The sequence below is a fragment of the Amblyomma americanum genome, chromosome 1, assembly GCF_052857255.1.
Source record: "Amblyomma americanum isolate KBUSLIRL-KWMA chromosome 1, ASM5285725v1, whole genome shotgun sequence".
In the NCBI taxonomy this organism is placed as follows: Eukaryota; Metazoa; Arthropoda; class Arachnida; order Ixodida; family Ixodidae; genus Amblyomma; species Amblyomma americanum.
In genome coordinates, this window is record NC_135497.1 from 532,700,843 (window position 1) to 532,717,665 (window position 16,823).

At 49.0% G+C, this 16,823-nt stretch overlaps 1 non-coding gene across 1 annotated transcript; it reads right to left on the reverse strand.

Annotated features, from left to right (window-relative positions):
* Positions 1–3,565: 3,565 nt before the first annotated feature.
* On the reverse strand, positions 3,566–3,642 carry TRNAS-UGA (transfer RNA serine (anticodon UGA)). Its single transcript has one exon. It is a non-coding gene; the product is annotated as a tRNA-Ser (tRNA).
* Between the last annotated feature and the right edge of the window lie 13,181 nt (positions 3,643–16,823).

The window sequence follows — 16,823 nt, forward strand, 5'->3', positions numbered from 1 at the left end:
AAGGGAGCCAACAGTCACCAAAACCGAGGAGCATAGGGGAATATTTTTTTATGTGTTGTGCTTATCAGTGGGATATTATAATACTTAAATTAAAAAATCGCTTAAAAAATACTTATAAAGCAGCAGAAAAAACAACCATGCCGCCGGTTGGATCCGAACCCACGACCTCCCAATATCGCGTCCGGTGCTCTTACCAACTGAGCTACGGCGACGGCTGTCCAATCTACTGCTCTCGTGGGTATTTATGTTCATTGGGTGTAAGCGAATATTGTGAGTGTTCACCAGCGCCACCATCGACCATAGCGGCGGACGTAGCACGTCCTGTAATACCGCGAGCGTGACGTGGAACGTCATCTAACGGCGAGGGCGTAAACTGTGCGAGGGCCCTCTTAAGCTACCTATGACATCAAGACTCCCAGAACCCAGACCCTCGTTAAGCTATTAGCAGGTAAGTTAAAGGAAAGGAGGGGCCCGTTTGACAAACCTATGAAGGGAGCCAACAGTCACCGAAACCAAGGTGCGTAGGGGAATGTTTTTTATGCGTTGTGCTGATCAGTGGGATATTATAGTACATATATTAGTAAATCGCTTAAAGAGAATACTTATAAAGCAGCAGGAAAAACAACCATGCCGCCGGTGGGATCCGAACCCACGACCTCCCAATATCGCGTCCGGTGCTCTTACCAACTGAGCTACGGCGACGGCTGTCCAATCTACTGCTCTCGTGGGTATTTATGTTCATTGGGTGTAAGCGAACATTGAGAGTGTTCACCAGCGCCACCATCGACCATAGCGGCGGACGTAGCACGTCCTGTAATACCGCGAGCGTGATGTGGAACGTCATCTAACGGCGAGGGCGGAAACTGTGCGAGAGCCCTCTTAAGCTACCTATGACATCAAGACTCCCAGAACCCAGACCCTCGTTAAGCTATTAGCAGGTAAGTTAAAGGAAAGGAGGGGCCCGTTTGACAAACCTATGAAGGGAGCCAACAGTCACCGAAACCAAGGTGCGTAGGGGAATGTTTTTTATGCGTTGTGCTGATCAGTGGGATATTATAGTACATATATTAGTAAATCGCTTAAAGAAAATACTTATAAAGCAGCAGGAAAAACAACCATGCCGCCGGTGGGATCCGAACCCACGACCTCCCAATATCGCGTCCGGTGCTCTTACCAACTGAGCTACGGCGACGGCTGTCCAATCTACTGCTCTCGTGGGTATTTATGTTCATTGGGTGTAAGCGAACATTGAGAGTGTTCACCAGCGCCACCATCGACCATAGCGGCGGACGTAGCACGTCCTGTAATACCGCGAGCGTGACGTGGAACGTCATCTAACGGCGAGGGCGGAAACTGTGCGAGAGCCCTCATAAGCTACCTATGGCATCAAGACTGCCAGAACCGAGACCCTCGTTAAGCTATTAGCAGGTAAGTTAAAGGAAATGAGGGGCCCGTTTGACAAACCTATGAAGGGAGCCAACAGTCACCGAAACCGAGGTGCATAGGGGAATATTTTTTATGTGTCGTGCTTATCAGTGGGATACTATAGTACCTAAATTAAAAAATCGCCCAAAAATATTTATAAAGCAGCAGAAAAACAACCATGCCGCCGGTGGGATCCGAACCCACGACCTCCGAATATCGCGTTCGGTGCTCTTACCAACTGAGCTACGGCGACGGCTGTCCAATCTGCTGCTCTCGTGGGTATTTATGTTTATTGGGGGTAAGCGAACCTTGAGAGTGTTCACCAGCGCCACCCTCGACCTTAGCGGCGGACGTAGCACGTCCTCTAATACCGCGAGCGTGACGTGGAACGTCATCTAAGGACGAGGGCGGAAACTGTGCGAGAGCCCTCTTAAGCTACCTATGGCATCAAGACTGCCAGAACCGAGACCGTCGTTAAGCTATAAGCAGGTAAGTTAAAGGAAATGAGGGGCCCGTTTGACAAACCTATGAAGGGAGCCAACAGTCACCGAAACCAAGGTGCATAGGGGAATGTTTATTTATGGGTTGTGCTTATCAGTGGGATATTGTAGTACTTATATTAGTAAATCGCTTAAAGAAAATTACTTATAAAGCGCTTGAAAAAAAAACATGCCGCCGGTGGGATCCTAACCAACGACCTCCAAATATCACGTTCGGTGCTCTTACCAACTGAGCTACGGCGACGGCTGTCCAATCTGCTGCTTTTGTGGGTATTTATGTTCATTGGGTGTAAGCGAACCTTGACAGTGTTCACCAGCGCCACCCTCCACCTTAGCGGCCGACGTAGCACGTCCTGTAATACAGCGAGCGTGACGTGGAACGTCATCAAAGGACGAGGGCGGAAACTGTGCGAGAGCCCTCTTAAGCTACCTATGGCATCAAGACTGCCAGAACCGCGACCCTCGTTAAGCTATTAGCAGGTAAGTTAAAGGAAAGGAGGGGCCCGTTTGACAAACCTATGAAGGGAGCCAACAGTCACCGAAGCCAAGGTGCGTAGGGGAATGTTTTTATGCGTTGTTCTGATCAGTGGGATTTTATAGTACATATATTAGTAAATCGCTTAAAGAAAATTACTTATAAAGCGCCAGAAAAACAACCATGCCGCCGGTGGGATCCTAACCAACGACCTCCAAATATCACGTTCGGTGCTCTTACCAACTGAGCTACGGCGTCGGCTGTCCAATCTGCTGCTTTTGTGGGTATTATATTCATTGGGTGTAAGCGAACCTTGAGAGTGTTCACCAGCGCCACCCTCGACCTTAGCGGCCGACGTAGCACGTCCTGTAATACAGCGAGCGTGACGTGGAACGTCATCTAAGGACGAGGACGGAAAATGTGCGAGAGCCCTCTTAAGCTACCTATGGCATGAAGACTGCCAAAACCGAGACCCTCGTTAAGCTATTAGCAGGTAAGTTAAAGGAAATGAGGGGCCCGTTTGACAAACCTATGAAGGGAGCCAACAGTCACCGAAACAAAGGGGCATAGGGGAATTTTTTTTATGTGTTGTGCTTATCAGTGGGATATTGTAGTACTCAGATTAATAAATCGCTTAAAGAAAATTACTTATAAAGCAGCAGAAAAACAACCATGCCGCCGGTGGGATCCGAACCCACGACCTCCGAATATCGCGTTCGGTGCTCTTACCAACTGAGCTACGGCGACGGCTGTCCAATCTGCTGCTCTCGTGGGAATTTATGTTCATTGGGTGTAAGCGAGCCTTTAGAGTGTTCACCAGCGCCACCCTCGACCATAGCGGCGGACGTAGCACGTCCTGTAATACCGCGAGCGTGACGTGGAACGGCATCTAACGGAGAGGGCGGAAACTGTGCGAGAGCCCTCTTAAGCTACCTATGGCATCAAGACTGCCAGAACCGAGACCCTCGTTAAGCTATAAGCAGGTATGTTAAAGGAAATGAGGGGCCCGTTTGACAAATCTATGAAGGGAGCCAACAGTCACCGAAACCAAGGTGCATAGGGGAATGTTTATTTATGTGTTGTGCTTATCAGTGGGATATTGTAGTACTTAGATTAAAAAATCGCTTAAAGAAAATTACTTATAAAGCAGCAGAAAAAACAACCATGCCGCCGGTGGGATCCGAACCCACGACCGCCGAATATCAGGTCCGGTGCTCTTACCAACTGAGCTACGGGGACGGCTGTCCAATGTGCTGCTCTCGTGGGTATTTATGTTCATTGGGTGTAAGCGAACCTTGAGAGTGTTCACCAGCGCCACCCTCGACCTATAGCGGCGGACGTAGCACGTTCTGCAATACTGCGAGCGTGACGTGGAACGTCATCAAAGGACGAGGGCGGAAACTGTGCGAGAGCCCTCTTAAGCTACCTATGGCATCAAGACTGCCAGAACCGCGACCCTCGTTAAGCTATTAGCAGGTAAGTTAAAGGAAAGGAGGGGCCCGTTTGACAAACCTATGAAGGGAGCCAACAGTCACCGAAACCAAGGTGCGTAGGGGAATGTTCTTTATGCGTTGTGCTGATCAGTGGGATATTATAGTACTTAGAATAATAAATCGCTTAAAGAAAATTACTTATAAAGCAGCAGAAAAACCACCATGCCGCCGGTGGGATCCGAACCCACGACCTCCGAATATCGCGTTCGGTGCTCTTACCAACTGAGCTACGGCGACGGCTGTCCAATCTGCTGCTCTCGTGGGTATTTATGTTCATTGGGGGTAAGCGAACCTTGAGAGTGTTCACCAGCGCCACCCTCGACCTTAGCGGCGGACGTAGCACGTCCTGTAATACCGCGAGCGTGACGTGGAACGTCATCTAAGGACGAGGGCGGAAACTGTGCGAGAGCCCTCTTAATCTACCTATGGCATCAAGACTGCCAGAACCGAGACCCTCGCTAAGCTATTAGCAGGTAAGTTAAAGGAAATGAGGGGCCCGTTTGACAAACCTATGAAGGGAGCCTACAGTCACCGAAACAAGGTGCATAGGGGAATGTTTTTTTATGTGTTGTGCTTACCAGTGGGATATTATAGTACTTAGATTATTAAATCGCTTAAAGAAAATTACTTATAATGCAACAGAAAAAACAACCATGCCGCCGGTGGGATCCGAACCCACGACCTCCGAATATCGCGTCCGGTGCTCTTACCAACTGAGCTACGGCGACGGCTGTCCAATCTGCTGCTCTCGTGGGAATTTATGTTCATTGGGTGTAAGCGAACCTTTAGAGTGTTCACCAGCGCCACCCTCGACCATAGCGGCGGACGTAGCGCGTCCTGCAATACCGCGAGCGTGACGTGGAACGTCATCTAACGGCGAGGGCGGAAACTGTGCGAGAGCCCTCCTAAGCTACCTATGGCATCAAGACTGCCAGAACCGAGACCCTCGTTAAGCTATTAGCAGGTAAGCTAAAGGAAATGAGGGGCCCGTTTGACAAACCTATGAAGGGAGCCAACAGTCACCGAAACCAAGGGGCATAGGGGAATTTTTTTTATGTGTTGTGCTTATCAGTGGGATATTGTAGTACTTAGATTAATAATCGTTTAAAGAATATACTTATAAAGCAGCAGAAAAAACAATCAAGCCGCCAGTGGGATCCGAATCTACAACCGCCGAATATCGCGTCCGGTGCTCTTACCAACTGAGCTACGGCAACGGCTCTCCAATCTGCTGCTCTCGTGGGTAATTATGTTCATTGGGTGTAAGCGAACCTTGAGAGTGTTCACCAGCGCCACCCTCGACCATAGCGGCGGACGTAGCACGTCCTGTAATACCGCGAGCGTGACGTGGAACGTCACCTAACGGCGAGGGCGGAAACTGTGCGAGAGCCCTCTTAAGCTACCTATGGCGTCAAGACTGCCAGAACCGAGACCCTCGTTAAGCTATTAGCAGGTAAGCTAAAGGAAATGAGGGGCCCGTTTGACAAACCTATGAAGGGAGCCAACAGTCACCGAAACCAAGGTGCATAGGGGAATGTTTTTTTATGTGTTGTGCTTATCAGTGGGATATTGTAGTACTTAGATTAATAAATCGCTTAAAGAAAATTACTTATAAGCAGCAGAAAAAACAACCATGCCGCCGGTGGGATCAGAACCCACAACCTCCGAATATCGCGCTCGGTGCTCTTGCCAACTGAGCTACGGCGACGGCTGTCCAATCTACTGCTCTCGTGGGTATTTATGTTCATTGGGTGTAAGAGAACCTTGAGAGTGTTCACCAGCGCCACCCTCGACCATAGCGGCGGACGTAGCACGTCCTGTAATACCGCGAGCGTGACGTGGAACGTCATCTAACGGCGAGGGCGGAAACTGTGCGAGAGCCCTCTTAAGCTACCTATGGCATCAAGACTGCCAGAACCGAGACCCTCGTTAAGCTATTAGCAGGTAAGTTAAACGAAATGAGGGGCCCGTTTGACAAACCTATGAAGGGAGCCAACAGTCACCGAAACCAAGGTGCATAGGGGAATGTTTTTATGTGTTGGGCTTATCAGTGGGATATTGTAGTACTTATAATAATAAATACCCTAAAGAAAATTACTTATAAAGCGCCTGAAAAACAACCATGCCGCCGGTGGGATCCTTACCAACGACCTCCAAATATCACGTTCGGTGCTCTTACCAAATGAGCTACGGCGACGGCTGTCCATTCTGCTGCTTTCGTGAGTATTTATGTTCATTGGGTGTAAGCGAACCTTGAGAGTGTTCACCAGCGCCACCCTCGACCTTAGCGGCGGACGTAGCACGTCCTGTAATACAGCGAGCGTGACGTGTAACGTCATCTAAGGACGAGGGCTGAAAATGTGCGAGAGCCCTCTTAAGCTACCTATGGCATGAAGACTGCCAAAACCGACACCCTCGTTAAGCTATTAGCAGGTAAGTTAAAGGAAATGAGGGGCCCGTTTGACAAACCTATGAAGGGAGCCAACAGTCACCGAAACCAAGGTGCATAGGGGAATGTTTTTTATGTGTTGTGCTTATCAGTGGGATATTGTAGTACTTAGATTAATAAATCGCTTAAAGAATATACTTTTCAAGCAGCAGAAAAAACAACCAAGCCGCCGGTGGGATCCGAACCTACGACCGCCGAATATCGCGTCCGGTGCTCTTACCAACTGAGCTACGGCGACGGCTGTCCAATCTGCTGCTCTCGTGGCTATTTATGTTCATTGGGTGTAAGCGAACCTTGAAAGTGTTCACCAGCGCCACCCTCGACCTTAGCGGCGGACGTAGCACGTCCTGTAATACAGCGAGCGTGACGAGGAACGTCACCTAACGGCGAGGGCGGAAACTGTGCGAGAGCCCTCTTAAGCTACCTATGGCATCAAGACTGCCAGAACCGAGACCCTCGTTAAGCTATTAGCAGGTAAGTTAAAGAAAATGAGGGGCCCGTTTGACAAACCTATGAAGGGAGCCAACAGTCACCGAAACCAAGGTGCATAGGGGAATGTTTTTTTATGTGTTGTGCTTATCAGTGGGATATTGAAGTACTTATATTAGTAAATCGCTTAAAGAAAATTACTTATAAAGCGCCTGAAAAACAACCATGCCGCCGGTGGGATCCTAACCAACGACCTCCAAATATCACGTTCGGTGCTCTTACCAACTCAGCTACGGCGACGGCTGTCCAATCTGCTGCTCTCGTGGCTATTTATGTTCATTGGGTGTAAGCGAACCTTAAGAGTGTTCACCAGCGCCACCCTCGACCTTAGCGCCGGACGTAGCACGTCCTGTAAAACAGCGAGCGTGACGTGGAACGTCATCTAAGGACGAGGGCGGAAAATGTGCGAGAGCCCTCTTTAGCTACCTATGGCATCAAGACTGCCAGAACCGAGACCCTCGTTAAGCTATTAGCAGGTAAGTTAAAGGAGATGAGGGGCCCGTTTGACAAACCTATGAAGGGAGCCAACAGTCACCGAAACCGAGGTGCATAGGGGAATATTTTTTATGTGTTGTGCTTATCTGTGGAATATTATAGTACTTAAATTAAAAAATCGCTTAAAAAATACTTATAAGGCAGCAGAAAAAACAACCATGCCGCCGGTGGGATCCGAACCCACGACCTCCGAATATCGCGTTCGGTGCTCTTACCAACTGAGCTACGGCGACGGCTGTCCAATCTGCTGCTCTCGTGGGTATTTATGTTCATTGGGTGTAAGCGAACCTTGAGAGTGTTCACCAGCGCCACGCTCGACCATAGCGGCGGACGTAGCACGTCCTGTAATACCGCGAGCGTGACGTGGAACGTCATCTAAGGACGAGGGCGGAAACTGTGCGAGAGCCCTCTTAAGCTACCTATGGCATCAAGACTGCCAGAACCGAGACCCTCGTTAAGCTATTAGCAGGTAAGTTAAAGTAAATGAGGGGCCCGTTTGACAAACCTATGAAGGGAGCCAACAGTCACCGAAGCCGAGGTGTATAGGGGAATATTTTTTTATGTGTTGTGCTTATCAGTGGGATATTAAAGTACTTAAATTAAAAAATCGCTTAAAAATACTTTTAAAGCAGCAGAAAAAACAACCATGCCGCCGGTGGGATCCGAACCCACGACCTCCCAATATCGCGTCCGGTGCTCTTACCAACTGAGCTACGGCGACGGCTGTCCAATCTGCTGCTCTCGTTGGTATTTATGTTCATTGGGTGTAAGCGAACATTGAGAGTATTCGCCAGCGCCACCCTCGACCATAGCGGCGGACGTAGCATGTCCTGTAATACCGCGAGCGTGACGTGGAACGTCATCTAACGGCGAGGGCGGTAACTGTGCGAGAGCCCTCTTAAGCTACATATGGCATCAAGACTGCCAGAACCGAGACCCTCGTTAAGCTATTAGCAGGTAAGTTAAAGGAAATGAGGGGCCCGTTTGACAAACCTATGAAGGGAGCCAACAGGCACCGAAACCAAGGTGCATAGGAGAATGCTTTTTTATGTGTTGTGCTTATCAGTGGGATATTGTAGTACTTAGATTAATAAATCGCTTAAAGAAAATTACTTATAAAGCAGCAGAAAAAACAACCATGCCGCCGGTGGGATCCGAACCCACGACCTCCGAATATCGCGTTCGGTGCTCTTACCAACTGAGCTACGGCGACGGCTGTCCAATCTGCTGCTCTCGTGGGTATTTATGTTCATTGGGTGTAAGCGAACCTTGAGAGTGTTCACCAGCGCCGCGCTCGACCATAGCGGCGGACGTAGCACGTCCTGTAATACCGCGAGCGTGACGTGGAACGTCATCAAACGGCGAGGGCGGAAACAGTGCGAGAGCCCTCTTAAGCTACCTAAGGCATCAAGGCTGCCAGAACCGAGACCCTCGTTAAGCTATTAGCAGGTAAGTTAAAGGAAATGAGGGGCCCGTTTGACAAACCTATGAAGGGAGCCAACAGTCACCGAAACCAAGGTGCATAGGGGAATGTTTTTTATGTGTTGTGCTTATCAGTGGGATATTGTAGTATTAAGATTAATAAATAGCTTAAAGAAAATACTTATAAAGCAAAAGAAAAAACAACCATGCCGCCGGTGGGATCCGAACCCACGACCGCCGAATATCGCGTCCGGTGCTCTTACCAGCTGAGCTATGGCAACGGCTCTCCAATCGGCTGCTCTCGTTGGTATTTATGTTCATTGGGTGTAAGCGAACCTTGAGAGTGTTCACCAGCGCCACCCTCGACCATAGCGGCGGACGTAGCACGTCCTGTAATACCGCGAGCGTGACGTGGAACGTCATCTAACGGTAAGGGCGGAAATTGTGAGAGAGCCCTCTTAAGCTACCTATGGCATCAAGACTGCCAGAACCGAGACCATCGTTAAGCTATAAGCAGGTAAGATAAAGAAAATGAGGGGCCCGTTTGACAAACCTATGAAGGGAGCCAACAGTCACCGAAACCAAGGTGCATAGGGGAATGTTTTTATGTGTTGTGCTTATCAGTGGGATATTATAGTACTTAGATTAATAAATTGCTTAAAGAAAATTACTTATAAAGCAGCAGAAAAAACAACCATGAAGCCGGTGGGATCCGAACCCACGACCTCCGAATATCGCGTTTGGTGCTCTTACCAACTAAGCTACGGCGACGGCTGTCCAATCTGCTGCTCTCGTGGGTATTTATGTTCATTGGGTGTAAGCGAACCTTGAGAGTGTTCACCAGCGCCCCCCTCGACCTTAGCGGCGGACGTAGCACGTCCTGTAATACCGCGAGCGTGACGTGGAACGTCATCTAATGACGAGAGCGGAAACTGTGCGAGAGCCCTCTTAAGCTACATATGGCATCAAGACTGCCAGAACCGAGACCCTCGTTAAGCTATTAGCAGGTAAGTTAAAGGAAATGAGGGGCCCGTTTGACAAACCTATGAAGGGAGCCAAGTCACCGAAACCAAGGTGCATAGGGGAATGTTTTTTTGTGTTGTGCTTATCAGTGGGATATTGTAGTACTTAGATTAATAAATCGCTTAAAGAAAATTACTTATAAAGAAGCAGAAAAAACAACCATGCCGCCGGTGGGATCCGAACCCACGACCTCCGAATATCGCGTTCGGTGCTCTTACCAACTGAGCTACGGCGACGGCTGTCCAATCTCTGCTCTCGTGGATATTTATGTTCATTGGGTGTAAGCGAACCTTGAGAGTGTTCACCAGCGCCACCCTCGACCATAGCGGCGGACGTAGCACGTCCTGTAATACCGCGAGCGTGACATAGAACGTCATCTAACGGCGAGGGCGGAAACTGTGCGAGAGCCCTCTTAAGCTACCTATGGCATCAAGACTGCCAGAACCGACACCATCGTTAAGCTATAAGCTGGTAAGATAAAGATAATGCCGGGCCCGTTTGACAAACCTATGAAGGGAGCCAAGTCACCAAAACCAAGGTGCATAGGGGAATGTTTTTTATGTGTTGTGCTTATCAGTGGGATATTGTAGTACTTATATTAGTAAATCGCTTAAAGAAAATTACTTATAAAGCGCCTGAAAAAACAACCATGCCGCCGGTGGGATACTAACCAACGACCTCCAAATATCACGTTCGGTGCTCTTACCAACTGACATACGGTGACGGCTGTTCAATCTGCTGCTCTCGTGGGTATTTATGTTCATTGGGTGTAAGCGAACCTTGAGAGTGTTCACCAGCGCCGCCCTCGACCTTAGCGGCGGACGTAGCACGTCCTGTAATACAGTGAGCGTGACGTGGAACGTCATCTAAGGACGAGGGCGGAAACTGTGCAAGAGCCCTCGTAAGCTACCTATACCATCAAGACTGCCAGAACCAAGATCCTGGTTAAGCTATTAGCAGATAAGTTAAAGGAAATGAAGGGCCCGTTTGACAAACCTATGAAGGGTGCCAACAGTCACCGAAACCAAGGTGCATAGGGGAATGTTTTTTTTGTGTTTGGCTTATCAGTGGGATATTATAGTACTTAAAATAATAAACCGCTTAATGAAAATTACTTATAAAGCAGCAGAAAAAACAACCATGCCGCCGGTGGGATCCGAACCCATGACCTCCGAATATCGCGTCCGGTGCTCCTACCAACTGAGCTACGGCGACGGCTGTCCAATCTGCTGCTCTCGTGGGTATTTATGTTCATTGGGTGTAAGCGAACCTTGAGAGTGTTCATCAGCGCCACCCTCGACCATAGCGGCAGACATAGCACGTCCTGTAATACCGAGAGCGTGACGTGAAACGTCACCTAACGGCGAGGGCGGAAACTGTGCGAGAGCCCTCATAAGCTACCTATTGCATCAAGACTGCCAGAACCGAGACCCTCGCTAAACTATTAGCAGGTTAATTAAAGGAAATGAGGGTCCCGTTTGACAAACCTATGAAGGGAGCCAACAGTCACCGAAACCAAGGTGCATAGGGGAATGTTTTTTATGTGTTGTGCTTACCAGTGGGATATTATAGTACTTAGAATAATAAATCGCTTAAAGAAAATTACTTTTAAAGCAACAGAAAAAACAACCAAGCCGCCGGTGAGATCCGAACCCACGACCTCCGAATATCGCGTCCGGTGCTCTTACCAACTGAGCTACGGCGACGGCTGTCCAATCTGCTGCTCTCGAGGGTACTTATGTTCATTGGGTGTAAGCGAACCTTGAGAGTGTTCACCAGCGCCACCCTCGACCATAGCGGCGGACGTAGCACGTCCTGTAATACCGCGAGCGTGACATTGAACGTCATCTAACGGCGAGGGCGGAAACTGTGCGAGAGCCCTCATAAGCTACCTATGGCATCAAGACTGCCAGAACCGAGACCCTCGCTAAGCTATTAGCAGGTATGTTAAAGGAAATGAGGGGCCCGTTTGACAAACCTATGAAGGGAGCCAACAGTCACCGAAACCAAGGTGCATAGGGGAATGTTTTTTATGTGTTGTGCTTATCAGTGGGATATTGAAGTACTTAGATTAATAAATAGCTTAAAGAAAATTACTTTAAAGCAACAGAAAAAACAACCATGCCGCCGGTGGGATCCGAACCCACAACCTCCGAATATCGCGTCCGGTGCTCTTACCAACTGAGCTACGGCGACGGCTGTCCAATCTGCTGCTCTCGTGGGTATTTATGTTCATTGGGTGTAAGCGAACCTTGAGAGTGTTCACCAGCGCCACCCTCAACCTTAGCGGCGGACGTAGCACGTCCTGTAATACAGCGAGCGTGACGTGGAACGTCACCTAACGGCGAGGGCGGAAACTGTGCGAGAGCCCTCTTAAGCTACCTATGGCGTCAAGACTGCCAGAACCGAGACCCTCGTTAAGCTATTAGCAGGTAAGTTAAAGGAAATGAGGGGCCCGTATGACAAACCTATGAAGGGAGCCAACAGTCACCGAAACCAAGGTGCATAGGGGAATGTTTTTTTATGTGTTGTGCTTATCAGTGGGATATTGAAGTACTTATATTAATAAATCGCTTAAAGAAAATTACTTATAAAGCAGCAGAAAAACAACCATGCCGCCGGTGGGATCCAAACCCACGACCTCCAAATATCGCGCTCGGTGCTCTTGCCAACTGAGCTACGGCGACGGCTGTCCAATCTGCTGCTCTCGTGGGTATTTATGTTCATTGGGTGTAAGAGAACCTTGAGAGTGTTCACCAGCGCCACCCTCGACCATAGCGGCGGACGTAGCACGTCCTGTAATACCGCGAGCGTGACGTGGAACGTCATCTAACGGCGAGGGCGGAAACTGTGCGAGAGCCCTCTTAAGCTACCTATGGCATCAAGACTGCCAGAACCGAGACCCTCGTTAAGCTATTAGCAGGTAAGTTAAACGAAATGAGGGGCCCGTTTGACAAACCTATGAAGGGAGCCAGCAGTCACCGAAACCAAGGTGCATAGGGGAATGTTTCTTTATGCGTTGTGCTGATCAGTGGGATATTATAGTACTTATATTAGTAAATCGCTTAAAGAAAATTACTTATAAAGCGCCTGAAAAACAACCATGCCGCCGGTGGGATCCTAACCAACGACCTCCAAATATCACGTTCGGTGCTCTTACCAAATGAGCTACGGCGACGGCTGTCCATTCTGCTGCTTTCGTGAGTATTTATGTTCATTGGGTGTAAGCGAACCTTGAGAGTGTTCACCAGCGCCACCCTCGACCTTAGCGGCGGACGTAGCACGTCCTGTAATACAGCGAGCGTGACGTGTAACGTCATAAAATGTGCGAGAGCCCTCTTAAGCTACCTATGGCATGAAGACTGCCAAAACCGACACCCTCGTTAAGCTATTAGCAGGTAAGTTAAAGGAAATGAGGGGCCCGTTCGACAAACCTATGAAGGGAGCCAACAGTCACCGAAACCAAGGTGCATAGGGGAATGTTTTTTTATGTGTTGTGCTTATCAGTGGGATATTGTAGTACTTAGAATAATAAATCGATTAAAGAATATACTTATCAAGCAGCAGAAAAAACAACCAAGCCGCCGGTGGGATCCGAACCTACGACCGCCGAATATCGCGTCCGGTGCTCTTACCAACTGAGCTACGGCAACGGCTGTCCAATATGCTGCTCTCGTGGGTATTTATGTTCATTGGGTGTAAGCGAACCTTGAAAGTGTTCACCAGCGCCACCCTCGACCTTAGCGGCGGACGTAGCACGTCCTGTAATACAGCGAGCGTGACGAGGAACGTCACCTAACGGCGAGGGCGGAAACTGTGCGAGAGCCCTCTTAAGCTACCTATGGCATCAAGACTGCCAGAACCGAGACCCTCGTTAAGCTATTAGCAGGTAAGTTAAAGGAAATGAGGGGCCCGTTTGACAAACCTATGAAGGGAGCCAACAGTCACCGAAACCAAGGTGCATAGGGGAATGTTTTTTTATGTGTTGTGCTTCTCAGTGGGATATTGAAGTACTTATATTAGTAAATCGCTTAAAGAAAATTACTTATAAAGCGCCTGAAAAACAACCATGCCGCCGGTGGGATCCTAACCAACGACCTCCAAATATCGCGCTCGGTGCTCTTGCCAACTGAGCTACGGCGACGGCTGTCCAATCTGCTGCTCTCGTGGGTATTTATGTTCATTGGGTGTAAGAGAACCTTGAGAGTGTTCACCAGCGCCACCCTCGACCATAGCGGCGGACGTAGCACGTTCTGCAATACTGCGAGCGTGACGTGGAACGTCATCTAAGGAGGAGGGCGGAAACTGTGCGAGAGACTTCTTAAGCTACCTATGGCATCAGGACTGCCAGAACCGAGACCCTCGTTAAGCTATTAGCAGGTAAGTTAAAGGAAATGAGGGGCCCGTTTGACAACCCTATGAAGGGAGCCAGCAGTCACCGAAACCAAGGTGCATAGGGGAATGTTTCTTTATGCGTTGTGCTGATCAGTGGGATATTATAGTACTTATATTAGTAAATCGCTTAAAGAAAATTACTTATAAAGCGCCTGAAAAACAACCATGCCGCCGGTGGGATCCTAACCAACGACCTCCAAATATCACGTTCGGTGCTCTTACCAACTCAGCTACGGCGACGGCTGTCCAATCTGCTGCTTTCGTGGGTATTTATGTTCATTGGGTGTAAGCGAACCTTGAGAGTGTTCACCAGCGCCACCCTCGACCTTAGCGCCGGACGTAGCACGTCCTGTAATACAGCGAGCGTGACGTGGAACGTCATCTAAGGACGAGGGCGGAAAATGTGCGAGAGCCCTCTTTAGCTACCTATGGCATCAAGACTGCCAGAACCGAGAGCCTCGTTAGGCTATTAGCAGGTAAGTTAAAGGAAATAAAGGGCCCGTTTGACAAACCTATGAAGGGAGCCAACAGTCACCGAACCCAAGGTGCATAGGGGAATGTTTTTTTATGTGTTGTGCTTATCAGTGGGATATTGTAGTACTTAGATTAATAAATCGCCTAAAGAATATACTTATAAAGCAGCAGAAAAAACAACCAAGCCGCCGGCGGGATCCGAACCTACGACCGCCGAATATCGCGTCCGGTGCTCTTACCAACTGAGCTACGGCAACGGCTCTCCAATCTGCTGCTCTCGTGGGTAATTATGTTCATTGGGTGTAAGCGATCCTTGAGAGTGTTCACCAGCGCCACCCTCGACCATAGCGGCGGACGTAGCACGTCCTGTCATACCGCGAGCGTGACGTGGAACGTCACCTAACGGCGAGGGCGGAAACTATGCGAGAGCCCTCATAAGCTACCTATGGCATCAAAACTGCCAGAACCGAGACCCTCGCTAAGCTATTAGCAGGTATGTTAAAGGAAATGAGGGGCCCGTTTGACAAACCTATGAAGGGAGCCAACAGTCACCGAAACCAAGGTGCATAGGGGAATGTTTTTTATGTGTTGTGCTTACCAGTGGGATATTATAGTACTTAGATTAATAAATCGCTTAAAGAAAATTACTTTAAAGCAACAGAAAAAACAACCATGCCGCCGGTGGGATCCGAACCCACGACCTCCGAATATCGCGTCCGGTGCTCTTACCAACTGAGCTACGGCGACGGCTGTCCAATCTGCTGCTCTCGTGGGTATTTATGTTCATTGGGTGTAAGCGAACCTTGAGAGTGTTCACCAGCGCCACCCTCAACCTTAGCGGCGGACGTTGCACGTCCTGTAATACAGCGAGCGTGACGTGGAACGTCACCTAACGGCGAGGGCGGAAACTGTGCGAGAGCCCTCTTAAGCTACCTATGGCGTCAAGACTGCCAGAACCGAGACCCTCGTTAAGCTATTAGCAGGTAAGCTAAAGGAAATGAGGGGCCCGTTTGACAAACCTATGAAGGGAGCCAACAGTCACCGAAACCAAGGTGCATAGGGGAATGTTTTTTTATGTGTTGTGCTTATCAGTGGGATATTGTAGTACTTAGATTAATAAATCGCTTAAAGAAAATTACTTATAAAGCAGCAGAAAAAACAACCATGCCGCCGGTGGGATCAGAACCCACAACCTCCGAATATCGCGCTCGGTGCTCTTGCCAACTGAGCTACGGCGACGGCTGTCCAATCTGCTGCTCTCGTGGGTATTTATGTTCATTGGGTGTAAGAGAACCTTGAGAGTGTTCACCAGCGCCACCCTCGACCATAGCGGCGGACGTAGCACGTCCTGTAATACCGCGAGCGTGACGTGGAACGTCATCTAACGGCGAGGGCGGAAACTGTGCGAGAGCCCTCTCAAGCTACCTATGGCATCAAGACTGCCAGAACCGAGACCCTCGTTAAGCTATTAGCAGGTAAGTTAAACGAAATGAGGGGCCCGTTTGACAAACCTATGAAGGGAGCCAACAGTCACCGAAACCAAGGTGCATAGGGGAATGTTTTTTATGTGTTGTGCTTATCAGTGGGATATTGTAGTACTTATATTAATAAATACCTTAAAGAAAATACTTATAAAGCAGCAGAAAAAACAACCATGCCGCCGGTGGAATCCGAACCCACGACCGCCGAATATCGCGTCCGGTGCTCTTACCAACTGAGCTACGGCGACGGCTGTCCAATCTGCTGCTCTCGTGGGTATTTATGTTCATTGGGTGTAATCGAACCTTGAGAGTGTTCACCAGCGCCACCCTCGACCATAGCGGCGGACGTAGCACGTTCTGCAATACTGCGAGCGTGACGTGGAACGTCATCTAAGGAGGAGGGCGGAAACTGTGCGAGAGACTTCTTAAGCTACCTATGGCATCAGGACTGCCAGAACCGAGACCCTCGTTAAGCTATTAGCAGGTAAGTTAAAGGAAATGAGGGGCCCGTTTGACAACCCTATGAAGGGAGCCAGCAGTCACCGAAACCAAGGTGCATAGGGGAATGTTTCTTTATGCGTTGTGCTGATCAGGGGGATATTATAGTACTTATATTAGTAAATCGCTTAAAGAAAATTACTTATAAAGCGCCTGAAAAACAACCATGCCGCCGGTGTGATCCTAACCAACGACCTCCAAATA